A 22230-nucleotide genomic window follows, 5' to 3' on the forward strand; every position below is an offset into this window, starting at 1 on the left:
CTGGTGGTTTATGACACACCCAGGGCTGTTGTTCTCCAGTTTAGCCAGCCTTATGCCCTAGCTATGAGAGAAGTACCCTTGGTACTGTACTGCAATTTCTTTGAAGTTGTTTTTATTTTAAAAATTTAGAGATTTTTGCATAATTATAGTACAGTACAGCTTGTGTGTCCTTTATCTGTAATGTGTGGGACTAAAAGTGTTTCAGATTTTTTGGAGGGAGATTTCCAATTTTTTCAGGTTTTGGAATACTTGCATATGCACCGAGATATTGGGGAGGGAACCCAAGTGTGAACATGGATTTCATTTTTGTTTCATATATACCTTATATACATAAAAGGTAATTTTATGCAATGTTTTTTGTGACCCTGCTTTTAGACTGGTTATGTGGAATTTTTCACTTGTAAGGTCATGTCAGCGTTCAAAAATTTTGATTTCAGATCAGGACTACTCAATCTGTAGTTTCTTTTCATTCAAAAAATTGGTGTTTTCAGTAAAGTATACTGTTGCAGGGAGACATGCCATATTGTCAGATGGCTTCTGAAATGTCAGCCCTCAGGTAAGAAGCGATTAGGGTAGTCGGACTCCAGGGTAGAGGGTCTTCGGAGGAGCTTCCTGCTCAGAGCAGGCAGGCTGGTGGTCTCCTTGTTGCTTCTTTCAGGCTTGTCAGGCCACAGATCCTTTCTGTGAGGCCTCTGGGGAGTTGTAAAGCCCATGGATAGTCCCCTGTTGGTGCCATTGCTTGCCTAAAAACTGAGATTCCTCTTCCTCTGCCTGTACTCACCTGACTGCAAGAGGAAAGTAATGGGCGTGTGCTCAATATTCCTGTGCAGCTCTGGCTTCCTTATGAGGGTCCTGCCTCTTCTTCTGCACTCCCCTCCATCTTTCTTTGTCCTTCCCTGTCCTAAAATACCCAGTCTCTTTTTTTACTGCTTTTATTTTAACATGTTTATTGAGATAGACTTTTCATACCATACAATTCTCCCATTTGAAGTGTACTGTTCACGGGATTGTACAGCCATCACCACTGTCCAATTTTGGAGCATTTTCATACCTTCTAGACGAAATTCTATAGCCAGATTGGCACAGTGGCTCAAGTGGTAGAGCACCTGCCTAGAAAGCGTGAGCCCTCAGTTCAAACCCCAGTACCACCAAAAAAGAAAAAAAAAAAAAATAGAAGAAAATTTCCACAGTCTTGATTGGCTATTCTTCATTATCCTGTGTTCATCCCCAATAATTTACATTTTGTGTAGATTTGTCTATTCTGAACATTTCACATAAGCAGAATGTACAAAATGTGGTCCTTTGTGACTGACTTTTACTCCTTTAATATAGCATTCCTACATGTTATAGCATGTGTCAGTTCTTCATTCCTTTTTACGGCTGAGTAATAGTCCATTGTACCATGCTTTGCTTATCCATTTATCAGTTGGTGAACATTTGTGTAGTTTCCAGGTTTTGACTATCATGAATAATGCTCCTCTGAGCATCCATGTACAGATTTTTGTGGACATAGTTTCAATTTGGGGGGTAAATGCCTGGAAATGGAATTGCTGAGTCAATTCTGTTTCCAGAGTGGATTGACATTATCACTAGTAATGTGTGAGGGATTTAATTTCTCAGTATCTTACTATTTTCTTTTTGATTATAGCCATCGTATTGGGTAGTTTGCATTTCCCTGAGGTTGTATCTTTTTATGCGCTTCTTAGTCTTTTGTATATCTTCTTTGGAGAACTGTCTGTGTAAACCCTTTTCCTACTTTTGGAGTGTCTTTTTATTACTGAGAGGTAAGAATTCTTTTTATATTCTGGGTAAAGTAAGCTTTACAGTTTTTTTTTCCCATTCAGTGGGCTGTCCTCCTTTGATGCCCTATTTGTCTGTTTTTCTTTGGCCACTTGTGTTTTTCTCACTGCTTTTTAATTCTTAGCTCTTTTTGCAGAATGCTGTGACAGAAGTCAGAATACCTGGGTTTTAGTCAGTTTTGTTGCAAGGGTTTTGCCCTCTGATTGACATTGGGCAAGTCATTGTTTACTCTACCACACCAGTCTGTAGTCTGCAAAAGAAATCTTTTACTCAAAAACCCAAGTTTGGGTTAATTATGTCACTCCCTCTTCCCAAACATCCGGCAGTATCCTGTCCCAAAAGGATAGAATGGAAACAGTTTTGATTACCACAAGCAGGTGCACTCTTTTTCTTTAGCATGTCCTCTCTGTACCACACTCTATAAACACCTCATGCTGCACCTACAATCCAGTCAGTTGTCCTACTGTGTAACTCTGTATGCCTTCCTCCCGCTGCCCCTTTACATAGCAAATTCCTTACGTAGTCTTTCAGGATCTAGGGGATCCAACTTGTGCCATGCAGTGCCTGGTGCATAGTACATGCTCAGTAAATGTTTACTGAGTGAATGAAAGAAACAGTACCTTTTCTTGAATGCCTTTCCTGACCTTTTTATACAAAGTTGTTATTTCTGCTTTTGGATTTCCAGAATGCACACTTTTTCATGTTATAAAACCCCCTCAGACTGTTTTCTAATTCATTCTCATTCTCTCTCTCTCTCTCTCTCTCTCTCTCTCTCTCCCTTTTGACTGGAGGTGTGGCTCAAGTGGTAGCCCTGAAGTTAAACTCCATTACTGCCAAAAAAGTTATTTATTTATTTATTGTTCCAGAAATTGAAACCAGGGCCTCACGCATGCTAGGAAGTGCTCTACCACTTGAGCTATATCTGCAGCTCTCTTGTTTGTATTTTGTTTTTGAGACAGGGTCTTTCTGCCTTTTTGCCTTGTTTGACCTGAGTTTGAAATCATCCTGCCTCCACTTCCTGAGTGGTTGGGATTATAGGTGTGTACCACCATGCCAAGCATGTTTTGTAATTGTTTGTAGTATTTTTTCCCTCCTCTAGTGATAACATTGTCCACTTTGTTTCTCCCTAAGTTTCTGGTGTGCATAGTAGGGCAGCACAGTATAAGGTGTCATTAAATGCTGCCTGAATCTCTGTGGAATGCTGTCAAGTTCTAGGAGACCCCTCTGGTCTAGATTATTGGTTCTCAGTTTTCACGAAACAACTTAGATTAATATTGTAGAGTGTAATGTGAAGGCCGTGGAGAGTCAAATGATCAGAAAAAGATATTCTCCAGCTTAACTTTATTAGACTGTTTAGAGGCAGGCTGGCTCCTGGAACACAGCTTCCTTGCCTGGTGTTCTGCATGTGGAGATGGTCGTTAGCACCATATTTTGACCACTGTTCCTGTGGAGTTCCTCAATTTTAAAGTTGTCACCACCAAGTGTAATTACCTCTTTATCCTTGGGACTGTAAAGCTGCTTTTGGTGTCTCTGGAAATTTCCTTGTGAGTTCCAGATGAGATGCTCTTAATAATTCTCCAAGACTTCTCTCTGCCTTAAGATCTCAGGGCTCAAGACTGGCATCTCCAGGAAACATCTCCGGATTATTCATTCCTCTCCAGCTTCTTAGCCTCAGTCATACAAGGCATACTTATGTGAACAGCACACATTTTACTAGGAACTTGCTAGATGCTGGAGTGACAAAGGTGACTCAGCAGCATTTATGTGACAGTGCTTATTGAACTCATACTTTATGCTCTGCCCTGGGGATGGATGGAGTGTGACTGTCTGGCAAGGCACTTAACATTCTACAGGTTGTCACTTTTCATGAGTGACGGTTTTCCCTTTACAGTTAGATTGTAAGCTGTATTTTTTGTACAGTAAGTCTGCCTTATTTGTGGATTTAATACATGTGGTTTTGACTAAGCACAGTCAAAATATAATTTAAAAAATGAAAAATTTCAAAGACAGAAATGTTCAATTCCTGCCACACATCACGCCGCTCAGCTGATGCAGAAGTTCTTTGTCCGCAAGGATCGACCCTCAGTTGTGTTGAAATCCTGTGTGATGTGCCCTTCATTTTGTAAGAATCTGCCTCCCAAAAAGCAGGTGGTGTCCCCAAAGCAAGGTAAAAGAGAATGTGCTTGACTAAGTGAGAAAGTGAGAATTTTAGTTTTGTTGAAGTGCGACCTGTCTTTATTTGAATTAGGTGTGATGAGAAAAAGGAATCCGGCGTTTGCAAGGCCAGCGCCGAGCACCGCATCCTGCGCATGCGCAGTGTGCGTTCACCCGGGCTCCGTGCAGCCGCAGACCCGCTGGTTCTAGGGGTCTGCAGTATTTTGTAGTGCCAAACATCTCACATGCTAAGTAAATAGTTCACGAGAATTATTTTATTGAGACTGGGGGATGTTGCTCAGTGGTAGAAGGTTTGCCTAGCATGTGTGAAGCCCTGGGTTCCATCCCCAACACCACAAAAACAAAACAAAAAGAATTGCTTGATTGACTCTTTGAATTGCAAAGAAAAACTCTGTTTGCCAAGAAAACACAAGGGTATTTGGAGAAATCAGGACTTTGAAGTTTGAAATTTGCACAATATCGTGAGCCTTAGATGTCAGCATCTACTCTTGCAAGGTAGTGTGGGAGGAATAGTCTGTACCTGTGCCTGGTTCTTCATCTGGAAAAGAAATTGGACATAGCCTGGAGAGTAACTCAGAGCCTCTCATGCTCCCTAGCACTGTTAACGTTCTTCTTTTCTGAGTAATGAACTTACACATTCAAAACTTGGACTCGGAGGACACTGGCATGTGATTTTGGAACTGCATACTTAATCAGAACTTCAAAGAGTTTCGTTTTTCTTTTGCTTTGCTCTTAAAACCAGGCTTTTCTTAGTAAAGCACATTTAGAGGGTATGGATGGTGCTGTTTGAGTCGATTGGGATTTTTCCCAAATGGCTTGCTTCAGATTCTGCCATCTGAACCTCTTAGGGCTTTCAAGGCCTGTATACAATTCTTGGTCTCATTCTATCTAAAAGGAGACAGATTATTTATGATTTTCAGATATGAAATTAATTTTGTCATACATTAAAATGCTTTTGGGAAGGATGATAATAGGAAGTATTAGAACATCTTAAAACAATGTCCTCCTTGCAGTGATTTAAATGGACGTTTTTGCTTTTGCTACTTTCCTTTTGCTCATTTCTGGCCCTGGAACCATTGTCTTCAAACTCCGCTGTGCCAAGCAAGAGTCACCTGGGCACACTGCAGTGTTACTTTGCAGCTGTACTGCTTAGTGTTTCTGATTCAGTGGCACTCACCTGGAATGTGCAGGCCAGATGGTTCCAAAGCCATGAGCCCCAGCCTGGACATCAATTTGGAAACTTCATAGTGCTCTTTTGTCTTTTTTTTTAATATGGAGCACTTCATTAATTTGTATGTCATCCTCGCTCATGGACCATGCTAATTTTCTCTGTATCACTCCAGTTTTAGTGTATGTGCTGTCAAAGTGAGCACCGTAATGCTCTTTTCTAACCCACGTGCTCTAGCTGGATGTTCCCAGCCTGCCGCCCCACAGCCTGTGTGTTTGATGGCCTCAGTGCCTTTGCTTTATTCGTTTTCCCAAAGATGGAAATCTGTCTTCTGTCTTGCAGGGCTCACTCAAGGAGTGGACTTCCTGAGAAGCTTTGTCTGTCTGGTCTAGCTGTTACCTTCTTCTAAACTCCTCTGGGTAGTAGGAATATAGGTAGTATAAAAGACATTGCCAAAGTTCCCTGTGGAGTTCTTGTAGGGGTCAAGCGTATAATTCTCGATTTATAAACTGTGTATCTTTTAGGGCTCTTACGTATATAGCATTGCAGGTTGTATACTGCATAATATGTGCTGGCCCTTTGTCTTTTTTTTTTTTTAGACAGGACTTACTGTGTTGCCCGGGAAGCTCTTGAACCTATGAACTCTAGTGAGTCTTCCACTTCAGAAGCTTCCTGACTAGTTGAGACTACAGGAGTGACTGCCTTGGTCACTCCTGTCTTTTTAAAATTAAAAAAAATTTTTTTGAGCTCAAGGCCTCACTCTTGCTAGGCAGGCACTCTGTCACTTGAGCCGTTCCACCAGCTCATCTCTTTTTTTTAATGTGAAAAATAATCCATTCTTCTAGAAAAGATTTTCAATGACTTTAAAGTAGAAATAATCTTAGACTTTTTTTTTGTTCTTCATAGCACTCAGTAACTTTATATTCAACTTAGTGCTTCTAATTTGTTCCCCCTTTGGGTGATACTGGGGATTAAACTCAGAACTCCAAGCTTGCCAGCAAGTGCACTAGTACTTGAGCACACCTCCAGTCCTTTTGCTTTTAGTTTGTTTTTCAGATAGGGTCTTGTGCTTTTGCTCAGAATGGCCTTGAACTGTGATCCTCCTACCTCTGCTTCCTGAGTAGCTGGAATTACAGGTGTTCAATACCATACCTAGCTCTTTGCTTCTAGTGTTTTTATTATTTTATGTAGTAGGAAAATATGGTGGTATTGTTTTATCTTTTGTTTAGAAAGGTAGACCTTTGCTAACAGAAATGGTTCAAGGTTAGCCATAGAGTTTTAGATTAGTTGAATGTTCTTTTTAAGTTCTTAGAGTTCTTTTTCTACTAGTGCTTCAGTTCCATTTTTTTTTTTTTTTTTGTGGTAGTGGGATGAACTCAGTGTATAACTCTTAATACTTGAGCTATGTCCCCAGCCCTTTTGCTTTTATTTTATTTTTCACATAGGGTCTTGCTCTTGCCTGGGGTGGGTCTGAACCATATTCCACCTATCTATATATTGTTCATAGCTGAGGTCACAGATACATTCCACCATTCTCAGCTTTTTTATTGAGATGGGATTTGCTAACTTTTTGCCTGGACTGGCCTTGAACTGCTGTCCTCTTCATCTCCATCTCCAGAGTAGGTGAGTAGGTTCACTGGTGTGAGCCTCTGCGCCTGGCCCACTAGTGTTTTAAGAACCGTTATAATTGAGGTATTATCTTGTGAACATTTTCTGTGCAGATTGTAGAGCTACAGTGCCTGTGTTTAAATCCTGGCTCTCCATCTTCAAGTGTCCCCTATGCATTTGTCATTTAATTTGTCTTTGCCTCTAATTTGTAAAGTGAGAGTTAATAATAGTATGTGCATAGAGGGTTGTAAGGGAAAATGAGTTACTATGGAAAGCACTTCCGGCTGTTTCTGGCCCTAGGAAGTACTCTATAAACCTTGACTGTTGTTAGGCTAGGGTCTGTCATACTTCTAATTGATTCATTTTGTGGTCTTCCAGATTGGTGTTATTGGTGTTTGTGTTGTCATCAGTTAATCTTCCAAATATCTTTATAAAAATTATTCAGATCAGTTTTAGTATTGTATCCTAAGACCTCAGTTTAGAATTTGATCATCATAAGCTATGTCCTGTCACAAAGATTTAGATGGTAAAAAAACCACAGTGTTTGGCAGGAAATTATACATTCTCATTTGGCCCCTTGTCATGTTTATTTGGATGAGGGCTAATGTTCCCATCTGATTTAAAGTCACAGCAAATCTAGGGCATTCATTTTTGAAGGCAAGTTTTACTTTCATTAAAGTTTGTTTCCTGAAAAGTTGGTTTTGAAATTAAAAATCTAAAAAGATTTATTTTGCATAGGCTTCCAAGATCAAAGAGGATATGGGTTCATTTAAGAAAAGTTCACAGGATACCCCTTACTATGACCTTCATAGACAGGAAAACTGGAGACTTGATGTATGTGATCTGTGGATAGTTAAAAGAAGCTTGAGAAATAACTGTTGAAAACAAAATAGTCTTCAGCATAAATACGAATCAAGACCAGATTAGAACATGGGAGAGGAATTGTGAAATACCAAAGAACTGGAGACATTGGGTTAGGAGCCAGAGATCTGGGATCAAGACTTGGCTACAGTCTCCTGAATGACCTGGGCTAGTCATGAAAGTTCTTTGGACCACAGTTTTCTCATCTGTAAAATTAGACACTTGGCCTACAATAGATGTCTTTTGGGATTTACTCAGAGAGAAAACTAGTTGGCTTATTTCTCAAAATAACAAACAAGATACTACCAACCACTGTTCAATTCTCTGTGTATTAGTGAGGGAGAGCTGTGGAAATGAAACCTCTAAGTGTGTGTTTTTGCTGTACCCTTTCTCATCTTTTTTTTGGCAGTACCGGGGTTTGTATTCAGGGCTTTGTGCTTGCTAGGCACGTGGTCTATTGCATGAACCACACCTCCAGTCCTTTTTGCTTGGTTATTTTGGAGATAGGGTCTTGCTTTTTGCCTAGGTGGGACTAGACTGTGATACTTCTGTTTTAAGCTTACCACCGTAGTTGGTAAGCTATGTAGTTGGATAAGAAGTACACCTCACCATCCCCTTCTTTTCTCTATTGAGATGGAATCTCTTGAACTTTTTCTTCCTGAGCTGGCTTGGAACCACGATCCTTCCTGTCTCCACTTCCCAAGTAGCGAGGAGTACAGGTGTGAACCACTGGCTCCTGGCTTCTTTTCCTACTCTTGTTCTTCTTCTTCTTCTTCTTTTCTTATTCTCTGCCATAAACCTTCTAGTTTCACAGTGAGGTGACCCTGGTATGATTTGTATTTTTTCATTTCTGCCATCATGTGTATTCCCTCTTTTTCAGACAACTTTGATCTGTTATACTTCAAAATTGAATTCAGCTTGTCATTACGTTGTCCTGGCTGGGCAGTGGAGCTCAGCACTAAACACTCCTCTCTGGTGCTAGAAGTGACAGTTGGCAAGTCCTGTGTTTATTGTATCCTGAGGCCTTTTTAACTAGTGGTTGCGTTTCTTAAAAAATTGCCTATGAAATGAAGGCCTGAATATAACATGTTTTTGTGACAAGTTTTGATTTTAAATTCAGAATTGTAGTTTGATGGGGGAAAAAACATTGGTGCCTGATGAATAGTAAATTTTCACTTAAGATTCTAAATACCTACTTTGTATTTAGAATACCTGCATGTTACCAGGCAGTTTTATATTTCATATTTTCTGACATTGGGTCCCAATTATGGGCCACAAAAACTGGAGAGGTATGGGAAATTTTTGTAAGGGGTCAGTTATCCATACAAACCCCTAACTACAGACTAAATGAAAGTAGGTCTTGTATGTAAATGTACACAGTGGCTTGTGATTGATAAAAGTTTATTTAAAAGTACTTAATAGATTTATAAAACAGTCACTGTAATGATACAGTGACTGTTGTGTAAAGATCCACATACACCTTAAAATCTGGGTGGGGTGTGTGACTTGCACCTGTAATCCCAGCTACTTGGGAAGCAGAGATTGGGGGTAGGGGGTGGGGATTGTGCTTTGAGCATAGCCCAGGCAAAAAGTCTGAACCAATGAGCTGGGTGTGATGGTCAGTGTCTGTCATACTGGCTACCCAGGAGAAGTAAACAGAAGGATTGGGGTCCAGGCCAGCCCCGATAAACATAGGAGATTCTGTTAGAAAAATAACGAAAGCAAAAAGGGCTGGAGGCATAGCTCACATGGAGGAGCACCTGCCTAGGAGTAAGTGCAAAGTCCTGAGTTCAAACCTCACTACTCAAAAAAGAAAAGAAAAAGGAGCCCCCCCCCCCAAAAAAAAACCTTCCAAAGATTCATGTACATGAAGCTTAAAAACTGTTTTTCTCAAACAATGTCGAGAAGTTAGTTAAGTGGTCAGAGGAGCCACCTGATGCTGTCATTTGTTTAGAAATATGCATATATTAAGTGGTTTCCATTGTAAGTAGAATTTAGAGAATTTAAAGAAGCCTTTGTTTTTTTCTTGCTCAATAAACCCACATTTGTCTTTTTAACAGATTTAGGACATTGGGTCCCAAGACAAAAGCAGTAAACATTGAGAAAAGCCCTTAAGACTTAGCTCATTCTACCTAAAAATGCTGTTATAAATAAAAAATAATTTCTTCTTTTTTTTTTTTTTTATGGTACTGGTGTTTGAACTCAGGGTCTCATGTTTGCTGGGCAGGTGGTCTGCCACTTGAGCTACTCTGCCAGCCCTTTTTTGTTTTAAGTTATTTTTCAAATAGGGTCTTACTTCTGTCCCTGGTTAGCCTTGAACTGAACTGTGATCTGCCTTCTGAGTGGCGGGATTACAGGTGTGTACTACTATGCCTGCCCTAGTAACTTTATTTCTGAGAAGATGGTTTACTCAGTTGGCATTTACTTAGTTGGCTCAAAATAAGATGGAAGCTATAGAAACTGAATTCAGTTACTGTTAAAAGTGTATTATCTCTAGGTGAATGAGAAAATGAGGTTTATTGGTATTTGTGACAAGACAAGTATTGAACAGTGGAGGAATGAAGTAGTAGATGGCGCCACTATCAAGAATGTGCTTCTAGCCATTAAAGAATCATGTCCCTGACAGGTTGTGTTGATCAGTGATTTATCTTTCCAGGCTCTTGAGCAGGTTCGTGTGTTACACTTGGTTACTTACCTTGCATTCTGTGAGTTCCCTTTGGAGGGAAGAGGGGTGGTCAATCCAGAGCTAGTGCTCCTTGTCAGGGAAGAGATACTGTGGTCTTTTGATGGGAAGCCAAGATTTGTGAAATCCCGTGGAGACAGTCTTGAGGTCCAGGGTTCTAACTGACTAAAGACCTTCAAAGTTCTTTTGCCCTGTTCTTTCGTTGCTCTCACATTTATTCATGTCTATAGAAAATGTCTAGAAGTGGTTATGTATTTGTGGTGATAACTGCCCAAATAAAGGTCAAAAAGCCATGGAAAAATGAGAAAACTTAAGCAGGAGGGAACAGAGATTATCTTTAGCAATTTAGAATGTTCCACTTAAAAGCAGTTAAACTGGCTAGAGCTGGGGGCAGGGGAGGGGTGCTGGGGTGGCTTAAAGGCCATTGCTATTATGGTGAGTGCCTGACATTTTGTTTCAAAAGTGTGTCTCCTGTGTATTTTAAAACCAGAAAAATTTGGAAAACTGCCTTTTGTACTGTGTACCCACTTTGTATTCAAAATCTAGAATTCAGATTTTAATTTTTATTAGTCCTCAGGTCTGTCAGTCTTGGGTGCTTGGCTTCTTTGATTATTCATTCAAGATTTATGTAGAAGAAAATCCATGTCAAACCAGTTTTGATTCTTTCCATCAATAAATTGAGAAGGAAATGAGAATCATTTACATTTAACTGTGTGTGATAAGGTCCTGCTAAATTAAACTGTAAATTAAATGTTTATTTAATTAAACATTTATTAAAAACAAGTATTCTATTAAATTATACTATTTTTTCTTTTTTTTTTTTACAGTTTTTTTTTTTATTTTTATTTTTTTTTTCATTTTTCTTTTATTATTCATATGTGCATACAAGGCTTGGTTCATTTCTCCCACCTGCCCCACCCCCTCCCTTACCACCCACTCCGCCCCCTCCCTCTCACCCCCCCTCAATACCCAGCAGAAACTATTTTGCCCTTATTTCTAATTTTGTTGTAGAGAGAGTATAAGCAATAATAGGAAGGAACAAGGGTTTTTGCTGGTTGAGATAAGGATAGCTAAACAGGGCATTGACTCACATTGATTTCCTGTGCGTGGGTGTTACCTTCTAGGTTAATTCTTTTTGATCTAACCTTTTCTCTAGTACCTGTTCCCCTTTTCCTACTGGCCTCAGTTGCTTTAAGGTATCTGCTTTAGTTTCTCTGCATTAAGGGCAACAAATGCTAGCTAGTTTTTTAGCCTCAGTTGCTTTAAGGTATCTGCTTTAGTTTCTCTGCGTTAAGGGCAACAAATGCTAGCTACTATAATAAAATTATACTATTTTTTTTATGTGCTCCTAGCTGTTGACTAGCTGTAGTTCAAAGAGGGCAGCTGGCTGAGATTTCTTAACTCTTTGAGGTTGATTTTGCAAATTCAATTGCACTTTAAGTAGTAGCGTACACCAGGTCACACTCATGGGTGGTTCAGGATAACTCACAAAGCTTGAGTTACTAAAGTGTGCCTGCCACTCACCAAATAAAAGTCCAAGACTTAAATTTGAAAAATTTGACGTCTAATTTAAGGTCTGGGTCTTAGAATGTGTTATAAGTAGCTTAAGAAAACACAGGCTTGTCAAAAAAATGAAAACAAGTCAGTATATATTCTTTGAGATTTTTTTGTCTGCATGTATATAAGTACGAGTATACTTTTTAAAAAAAACAAATAGGACCATACTCTTGTGCTTGCTCGCTATAAATATTTCCAGTAGCGTTTCATTTCCTACTTAAGTTTGTCATATTGTCCTTTTTTTTTTTTTTTTTTTTTTATGACTGTGTATTTCCACACAGATAACATTTGGGGTTATTTCTGATTTATTTCCATTGTAAACAGTGAGGCCACTGGTTAATAAGCATTTTTCTCTGTGTATAGGGGACTGTATCTGTAGGATAAACTCCTAGACATGGAATTTTGAGTAAGAAGTAAACCAATCTGGTAGCTGCTGCCAAGCTTCAGGGAATAGTTTGTGTCCCCACGAGGGTAGCTGAGAATACCTTCCACTGAATGTCCTCAGTTCTCTTAATTTGGATAGTTGGACAGGTTAGAAGGTGGTACCTGGTTTTTATTGTGAAAGTATATTTTTATTTTTTTCTTTGTGAATATATATTTTGAAGAAGAACAATAACTTGACTTAGGAGTGAGATCATTCTCTTCTGAATAGTTGGCCATCCTTGTTGGTTGATGTGAAGTTCACAAGCTGCGTTAGTTACTGGTAAGGGGGTATAGATCCCACTGCAGTTGAAGAGCCCTGGATCCTTTGAATGTGTGTGGTTAGTGTCCCTAGACTACTTTGTCTTCTGCTTGTCCTTCATGCTTGCTCATGTCAGATATTTTGTCAAAAATATTTATTTCCTGTTGGGCATGGTATTGCATGCCTGTAATCCCAGCATTCAAGCTGAGACTGGAGAATTGTGAGGTTGAGGCTGGTCTAGGCCACAGAATGAGAACTTGTCTCAAAATATCAAAAGAAAAAGAATAATTTTCTAGACTGCAAAGCCTGCACCTTGGTGTCTTTGATTTGGCTACTGAGGCAGTGGCTGCCAGGTACTTTTGCCCCATGCATTACTTAGTATAATTAATTGTACAGAGGGTTGCATTGTAATGTTTCTATATATTCATATGGTCTTTGATCAGATTCACCCTGTTAACTCCTTTCAGCAGTGTTTAGTGAGTTATATGCGCTTTTCCTACACATATATAATGTAGTTTGGTCATATCCACACCTTCCTCTGTCCTGCTTATGTCCTATTATTATTATTTAGGTTTAGATTCCGCATGTAAGGGGAAACATGAGATACTTGTACAGTGAGCGATTCTTAACTAGGGATGTTTTTGTCCTCTGAGGGACATTTGGCAGTGCCTAGAGGCCTTCAGGATATGACACTTGGTGGTAGGGAGGAAGAAGGTGGAGAGTAGGGGTGGCTGTTGGCGTCTAGTAGCAGACAGGCCAAGGATGCTGCTGGATATTATGTAATTCACAGAACAGCCCCACCATAAAGAATGATCTAGTCCTAACTGTCAGTAGTGTGGCGGTGGACATGACAAACACTGTGGTGTAGTTTGGATCTTCAGTGTACCCCAAGGTTCTAGGCTTGTTTCCTCAGAGTGGCACTTTTGGGAGGTGGTGAAGACTTTAAGAGGTGGGACCTGGTGGGGGGCTTCAGGGCACATGCCTTCTAAGGAGATAGTGGAATCCCAACCCCTTCCTTTGAATGCTTTTGCTTCCGGGCCACGCGGTGAATGCTTTTGTTCCATAATATGCTGCCTTACCATAGGCCCAAAGCAATGGGCTAGTCAGTGGTGGAACAAAACCTCCAAAACTCGAGCCCAAATACACCTTTTTCTCTTTGTAAGTTAATTACGTAAGGTATTTGTTACAGTGCTGGAAAGCTAACACAGCCTGCTCTACACAAAGGAGCTGGTGTTCTGCTTTAGAACTGTCTGATTCCTTTACTTAAACACATTTCACCCCATTGCTTGTGGCTATTTGCCAAACTTACTTTCCTGCATCAGGACTCCTTACCTAGAGCAATCGGAAGACTCTCTGTTGCTATTTTTAGCTTTTTGTCTGTTTGTTATGCTCAGAGCTAGAAACAGGCAGGTGGAGTTAAACAGTTTGATGGAGTGAAGCTTGTGTCTTCTCTGAGACTACAGAAGTTGTCCAACAACTCCATTTCTGGGTTTTGGTGAAGCTCCTGGTAACTTTTGGACTGGAAAGTTGTCTGTCACCCTAAAGCCAAAACCAAACAACATACTTGGTGACCCAGGTGAGCCTAAAGTAGCTATTCTTACTGCACATTTATTTCCCTTTGTAATTGACCCTGGCTAGCATAAGAGGAACCTCACTGGTAAGACTGTCCTGAGTGCATTTTCAGGGGACTCCAAAGAATGGTTTGAGTCATCAGATCCTCTTAAAATGCCAGATTCCTTTCATGGGATTAATTCAAACCTGTCAGGACCCATCATAACATGGGCTCTTGCTTGTTCACTGGACATCTTTCTAAAGGGGACCTTTATATTCGGTCACAGTTCTTCAACCATCATGGAAAAGAGAAACACGAATCTTTGGGTCTTAACTGGGAAGAGCAGCTGCATGGGGCAGAGAGTCTTCTGAAGTTTGTTTTCACTTGAATAAGAAGGAAGCTCTATTGTTGGGAAATGAGACATCCTATTCTTCCTTTTTCCCAGACAATTTAGGTTAGGCTAATGGATGAAGTTTGAAAGTATAGGTCCTCTGTTTACTAGGATATGCCTCTAATTCTTATTTAGAGCATAGAAGAACAGAGAATTTTTTTTTTTTTTTTAATGACCACACAGCAGGCAGCTTCTGGGCTGTTCAGGTCTAGGGAATGAAAGTTTCCTCTTAACAGGTACTAGAGAAAAGGTTAGATCAAAAAGAATTAACCTAGAAGGTAACACCCATGCACAGGAAATCAATGTGAGTCAATGCCCTGTATAGCTATCCTTATCTCAACCAGCAAAAACCCTTGTTCCTTCCTATTATTGCTTATACTCTCTCTACAACAAAATTAGAGATAAGGGCAAAATAGTTTCTGCTGGGTATTGAGGGGGGGGGAGAGGGAGGGGGCGGAGTGGGTGGTAAGGGAGGGGGTGGGGGCAGGGTGGAGAAATGACCCAAGCCTTGTATGCACATATGAATAATAAAAGAAAAAAAAATAAAATGATTTCCAAAGCAGCAAAAAAAAAAAAAAAAAAAAAAAAGAAAGTTTCCCCTTGACTTTTTGTCCTGTTGTTTCTTTCATTGTCTCAATTTAGTACTGCTCAAAAAAAAAAATGTGATGCATGCCACAAAGGTGAGCCAAATATGTAGTTGAAAATTTTCTAGTAGCCAGATTAAAGAAGAGAAACAGATAACAGTAAATTTTTATAGTATATTTAATTTGGAATATGTAAAATACAGTTGTCCCTTGGTATCTGAGGGGGATTGCTTCCCACTCCTCTGCAGATAACAAAGTCCACAGGTGCTCAAGGCCCTTGCATAAGAATGGCTTCAAGTTTGTACATTCTCCTGTATTTATGCCTGATGCAGCATGAATACTACATAAATACTTGTTATACTATGTTGTTTAGGGAGCAGTAATGTGGAAAAAGAAAGTCTGTACTTGTAGGGTACAGACACAGTTTTCTTTTTTTCCCAAATGTTTGCTTTCCGAGGTCGTCGTGTCTGTGGTTGCTACACCTGTGGATATGGGGGGCTGGCTGCGTTACCATTTGAAGATGTAACTAACATAAACGAATGATTTTACATTCCTTTTTTCATACTGCATCTTTGAAATCTCATGTGTTTTATATTTACAGCACATCTCAATTGGAACTAGTCGTATTTCAAGTGCTCAATTGTCATGTGTAGGCCAGTGGCTGCCATGTTAGACAACACAGTCTTACTTGGTCTATTTCCATTTTGAAAGAATTTTACTACTTATTGCTTACAGGACATTCAGACAAAGGTGTTCCTATACTAAGATACATGTAATTTAAGGAAAAATATATTGGATAACTTCAATTATTCTTATTTGAAATGTTCAAAACGTACTGCGTTTCAGCATTGTAGTTGATGGCATAAACTGGCTTGGATTTCATTGCATTTGTTGTTGTGGGTATGCCAATTTGCCAGCGGTACACACTCTTTAAAAATAGGTGTGAAGTCAGGCATGGTGACTCACACCCATATTTGAGAGGTGGAAGGAAGAGAATTTCAGTATGAGACCAGCCTGGAAAGTTAGTGACACCCATGTCAACCAGTAAAAATGCTGGACATGTTGGTATGTGCCTCTAATCCTAACTATGCAGGAAACATAGATTGAGGTCTGGGGCTGACCTCCACAAAAACATGAGATCTATCTGAAAAATAACTACAGCTAAAAGGGCTGGGGGTGTGTTATAGTGTTAGAGGGCTTGCCTGGCAAGTGTGGGGCCCAGAGTTCACTGCCAGTATCTCCAAAAAGAAGCGGGGGAGAGCGTGTAGCTGAAAAAAGCATTACTGAAAGAAAAGGAAAGTGACTTTTACTTGAATTAAATTGTAGCACACTCAGAAGCACTCGAAACTTTACTGTCATGAAGAAATTTGTTGATCACTGAAATTAAGATTTGTGGTATTCAGTGACCAGTATTGAGTTGTGGTGCTGTATGAATTCATGAAGAAGATGTGCCCTGCTTACGTTAATGGCTTTACAAATGAAGATGTTTATAACGAACGGCGAGAGTCTAGGAGCTTTTCCTGAATGACTGTCTGTGAAATGCCTGCTGAAGTGATAAGCAGTGTCCTTTAGTTGTAAAGAATTTGGAAGAACTCGTCCTAAGTAGGAGTGAGGGTTTGAGAAAGAAAGAATGAATCCACATGATAAGAATGAATAATGAAAACAAAATGAGTATAGAATACCACATAATTTCAAATGTGTTTCCCTATTTAGTATTTGATTAAATGTCATTTCATATTTTGGAGACTCGAGGGGAAAGCAGTTGGCAATGTGAAAGACAAATGAGGGAGAGGGCAGTATTGACAAAGCTGTGAGCAGTTCCAGATGACCAAGGTGAGGAAAGAATCCTGAAGTTAAATGCTCTTGAGTTTTAGAAAGAAGAGGAAGACTTCCTTGATGTAGTTAAATACAGAGAGTATTTGTAATTGAGTTTATTGTTATGTTCAAAGGTGTTTTGAAAGCTGGAAGACCAATTTGTGATGTAGAAAGGACTAAAATTACAGATTTGTTAAGACTCTTAAAACACCGATATGCCTCCCAGATTGAAGTAAGTCTTGATTGAAATCATGAGATTGACCTCCTTCATTCATTCTTCTGCATTCCCACGGTGCCTTCCCTTCGGCTTTTCAGTCATCCTAAGCTCCTCTTCTCCAAGTGACTGAGCTGAAAAAGCAAAATACCTGTTGGTATTATTAGCAACACCGCAGGAATTCGAGAGAGAGGCAGGGCAAATGATAATCATTTTAATTTCAAGTGATTTCTTTCTTTTTCTTTTTGGCAGCATTGGAGTTTGAACTTAGTGCCTCATGCTTGCTAGGCAGGCAGTCTACCACTTGAGCCACTCCACCAGCCTTTTTTGCTTTAGTTATTTTTCAGAGAGGATCTTGTGCTTTTTGCTCTGGCTGGTCTAGGACCATGATCTTATGTCCACTTCCCAAGTAGCTGGGATTATAGGTGTAGTATGCTGAGCTTGTTCTTTGAGATGGAGTCTCACTAACCTTTTTACCAGTGCTATCAGTGAACCACTATCCTCTTATCTCCATTTCCCAAGTAGCTGGCATTATAGGTGTAAGGCACTGTGCCTGGCCCTAAATCTGAGGGGTGTGTGTGTGTGTGTGTGTGTGTGTGTGTGTGTGTGTGTGTGTGTTTGTGTTTTAAGATACTTGGGTTTGCATTCAGAGTGTTGTGCTTGCTTAGGCAGATGCTCTACCACTTGAGCCATACCTCCAGCCCTTTTTGCCCTAGTTATTTTGGAGATAGGGTCTTGATTTTTTTGTCCAGACTGGCCTGGACTGCTATCCTCCTATTTTATGCAGCCTGCCATCTCTGGGATGACAAGTATGTACCACTACGCCCAGCTGTTTTCCTTTGAAAAAAGAAAAATTTTAAAGTTAAGAAATTGGAACTAATGTTTATTTTTACCTGCAAGTAATGTGTTTAGTTGGTGGTGTTACAGAAACTGAGTCAAGTGTTAAAATGTGTTCAGATGCAAAATACTGGATTTGCGTTACTTTTCTAGACAGCTTCCTTTGATTCTTCTGAAGGTAGAAACTGCTCGTAGAGGGCCTGGTGTAGATGTGGCTTTATGGATAGCCATATTTGGAATAACTTGTTATAGAAACACATGGGCTAAAGACAGGTCAGCTGTCTTCATGTTCTGTGCTGGTCTCATAGGTTCTCCAGGGACACAAGTGTAATTCAATGTAATTCCAAGAAGGCTGGTATTATTGCATCATGCAGTCAAGTAAAAAGCTGGAAGAGGCATGAGTGGGACCGGCAGCTCAAAGGAGGGAGAGCTCTCACTAGGCCGAGGCTATTAGCCAGGAAGGCCTTATGAAAGAAGGACATTTGAGAAGGGCATCTAAGGATGGGCGAAAAGGGGCTGGTGGGGGAGGAGCATCAGATGGGACCACACCCAGAATGGTGAAGTCTTGCATCGGGTCTTCTTTTTGTTTTTTTGAAATAGGGTGTTACTGTGTTGCCCAGGCTGGCTCTCAAGTTATCCTCCTGCCTCATCCTCCAAATAGCTGAGACCGTAGGTATGTACTACTGTGTTAGATCCGTTTTTGGTTTACAGGGGTGGCAGTACTGGGGTTTGTACTCAGGACCTCATACTCTACCACCTGAGCCACCTTCTCCCTTTTTTACTTTAGTTAAAATAACTAAAGGTAGGGTCAGGTAGATTTTTACGTTTTTGCCTGGTGCCAGCCTGGATGGCAGTACTCCTGCCTACAGCCTTCTGCTGTAGCTGGGATGACAGGTTTGAGCCACCAGACCCAACTTATTGGTTAAGATTGGGAGGCAGAAGAGAAGTTGAGCGAGTCACTATGCCCCACCTGCCCTGGGTCTTTTTTTTGGCACCACTGGAGTTTAAGCTCAGGGCCTGTGCTTGCTAGGCAGGCACTCTTATCACTTGAGCAACTCTGCTAACAGTGCTGTTATCAACATTGTGGTGTGGTTTTACATCTCAAAATAAGAATACGGACTTAATACCCATGGTAGGTATGTGTGTGTAAGTGAGTGAAAGAGAGAGAGAGAGAGAGAAGGAGGGAAGCGCCAGCATGTGAGAGCAAGTTGGGAGGAGGGAAGGAAAGTGAAAGATGGGGAGGAGGAAAGCACAGAGTGGTTTGGGGGCATTGAGCTAGAGCTAAATGTAATGGGGTGCATTCTTTTAGAGGGGCTCTCCATCACAGATGTTTGTCCAAGTAGGTGCAACCACACAGACTTTTATATGAAAACATCTGTAGGGGGGAAATTGAAAACGTGGCAGAGGGCATTCACAGTCCATAGGTGATCTTGTGAGTTTGCTTTTCTTTGAATGGTACAGCAGCACCAGCTCTTGAATCTGGGAGATACCAGGACAGAATTGTACGAAAGAAGTGGATGCTTCATTTGGATCGAACATTTACTTTTGTGAAGTAAAGCAGGTGAAAAAGCTGTTAAAAGAAATGACTGTCTAGTTTGGATATAATAGTTGCTGCAGGGATAAGTTGTTTTTTTTTTTCTTTAAGTTTGAGGTGCTGAGGCATTGTTCTTTTATATGACAGTATTGTCAAAAGTGAGTGAGGGGGTGGGGGGAGAGGGTGGGGTGGTTAAGGGACGGGGGGTGGGGGGGTGGGGGGGGGCGGGGGGAAGGGGGGGAGGAATGACCCAAACATTGTATGTACATATGAATAAAATAAAAAAAAAAACCCAAAAAACATAAGCAGCTAATAAATATATGAAAACAATTAAAAAAAAAAGTGTCTGAGGTTGGTGAGCAGACCTGCTAAGTTTGCTGTGGGCAGGTCTTTTTTTCAGCTTAGAGTTCCTATAAATTTAAAAGAAGCTATTGACTTATGTGTGTTCATTGTGCATGATTGAAATATTAGGCCAAAAAACTGAGCTTTGTGGTGCTAATACAAGTGGTTTAATTAATTAAAAAATTTTTTTTTCTGTTGGTACTGGGGCCTCAACTCAGGGCCTCACATTTGCTAGGCTTGCTAGGTAGGCACTCTTATCACTTGAGCCACTCCAGCAGCCCCACACAGTGGTTTTAAACCTCTTCATATCTTTTACTAGATTGAGAAGATTGTGAAAGAGTTGGACATACAAGTGGCCTAGATTTAGAAATTGTGTCTGACTTTCCTGGGCTTTTGACTAAATTCTGAATACTTCTCTGTGGTTGGAATTATAACATTGTTTCTTGCTGTCCTGAAAATCTGTTCTAGCTTCATTCTTGTCATTGCCTCATTCTTGAGAAGCTGCTTTTTGTTTAGGTGTTTGTGGGTGATAGACTCAGTGCCTGCTGAGACAGATGAAAGAGTAACAGTGGGAGTATTAATACTGGCAGGTTCTTTTGGGAAAAGGGATGATTAGGAGTCAGTGGTGCTCTTCATACTTTCATTTTTGTGTGCGCGCGCACGTGTGTGTGTGTGTGTGTGTGTGTGTGTGTGTGTGTGTGTGTGTGTGTAAGGAGTGTTGTGTCACCCATTCTGATTAGCCTTTGACTTCCTCTCTTATAGTCTTCTTCATTTTCTATGTCCAGGCTCAAATTTTCTACAGCATTTCTAGTGACTGTTGGCATTTACCTTCTCTCTGATCCCTTCCTTGGGGTTCCCATTTTAGGAAAAGGTGCCACCCCATTCATCCTTTGTGGCTAACTTCATGTGTTTGGCCCAGAGATTTTCTGCTGAGCTCTCCGTGGCTTTGGGAGCCTGCCCTACTTTCTCCTGTCCTCTCCTGGCACTGCTCTGCTCTTGATCCTCTCTTCCTATTCAAGTGCCTCCACCAAGCGCCTTTTGGGGCCACCTCTCCGAGTATCTCATGAGCTCCCCAGAAAATGGAAACCTCTGCCTGCCCTTGCCTGCCTCTCTGGGACTCCCTCTACTGCGCTCAGGTTTGCCAGCCTGTAAGCACCCAAAGCCCCCTGGTTGCTGTGACCATTGTGCTGGCTTGTGCCCCCTCTCTGTGCCCTCCTTATGGCCTGCAGCCCCTCTTCCTCTTACGTGTCCAGCCATCTTCTTGGGCTTTTTCTATATCCACTGCCTCATTCCCACTGAGCAGCTTAGTCTCATGTGGTACTCACTGCATCTATGTCATAGTTATGTACATGTCTGTCTGCACAGGCCTGCAAGCTTACTCTTTCAACTGTGGCCCTGCCCCTCTCGTTTCTGTCCTTATTCTACTTTTTCTTTTTATACTGTGGTTTGAACTCAGGACTTTGTGAGGCAGGCATCTGTCACTTGAGCCACATCCCCAGCCCTTTTTGCTTTAGTTCTTTTTCTTTTTTTGGTGGGACTGGGGTTTGAACTCAGGGCTTGGCACTTACAAAGCAGGAGCTTTGCCAGTTGAGCCACACCTCCAGTCTGTTTTGCTCTGGTTATTTTGGAGATGAGGTCTCACTATTTGCTTGGGCTGGCCTTGAACCTCACTCAGTTCTTCTGATCTTAGCCTCCCAGGTAGTTGGACTTACAGGCATGAGCCACCAACTCTCTGCTGCTTCAGTTACTTTTTGAATAGAGTCTTAGTTTTTGCCCAGGTTGGCCTGGACTGTGATCCTTCTGTTTATGCCTCCTGCCTTTACTGGGACCACAGGCACAAATCACCATGCCCAGCTTATTAGCTCCTAGGGGTCTCATGAACTTTTTGCCCTGGCTGGCTTCAAACTTTGATTCTCCCAATCTCAGTCTCTCAAGTAGCTAGGATATAGGAGTGAGTCATTGTGCCTGGTTCTCAAAGATTCTTCCCCCCACCCCTTTTTCTAAGTGGTGCTGGGGTTTGAACTCAGGGCCTTGTGCCTGCTGGGCAGGCACATTACCACTTGAGCCACACCCCAAGCCCTTTTTACTTTAGCTATTTTTTTTAGATAGTGTCCCACACTTTTGCCTGGGGGTGGCCTCGCACTCTGATCCTCCTACCTCTTCTCGAGTAACTGGGATTTCAGGAATGAGCCACTGTGAGATAAGGCCTTGCTTTGTACCCAGGCCAGTCTGTACCACAATCTTCCTATTTTGCTTCCTCCTCTCCTGAGAACTCATGACACCGTGCCCAACCATTTGTTGAGATGGGATCTTGCAAATGTTTTCCCTGGGCCGGCCTCAAACTGGAGTCCTCTCCATCTCTGCTTCCCAAGTACCTAGGATTAACCTATGATGAGCTGCTGTACTCTGTTCTTTATGAATTTTGAT

General features: G+C 41.0%; 1 protein-coding gene and 1 non-coding gene across 4 annotated transcripts in view; one reads left to right on the forward strand and one right to left on the reverse strand.

The window, feature by feature from the left end:
• Positions 1-22230, forward strand: part of Ppp2r5e (protein phosphatase 2 regulatory subunit B'epsilon) — a 141223-nt gene that overhangs the window by 27296 nt on the left and 91697 nt on the right. The window lies entirely within an intron of this gene.
• On the reverse strand, positions 5242-5348 carry LOC141422030 (U6 spliceosomal RNA). Its single transcript, XR_012446699.1, has one exon. It is a non-coding gene; the product is annotated as a U6 spliceosomal RNA (small nuclear RNA).

The sequence above is a fragment of the Castor canadensis genome, chromosome 3 (assembly GCF_047511655.1).
Source record: "Castor canadensis chromosome 3, mCasCan1.hap1v2, whole genome shotgun sequence".
In the NCBI taxonomy this organism is placed as follows: Eukaryota; Metazoa; Chordata; class Mammalia; order Rodentia; family Castoridae; genus Castor; species Castor canadensis.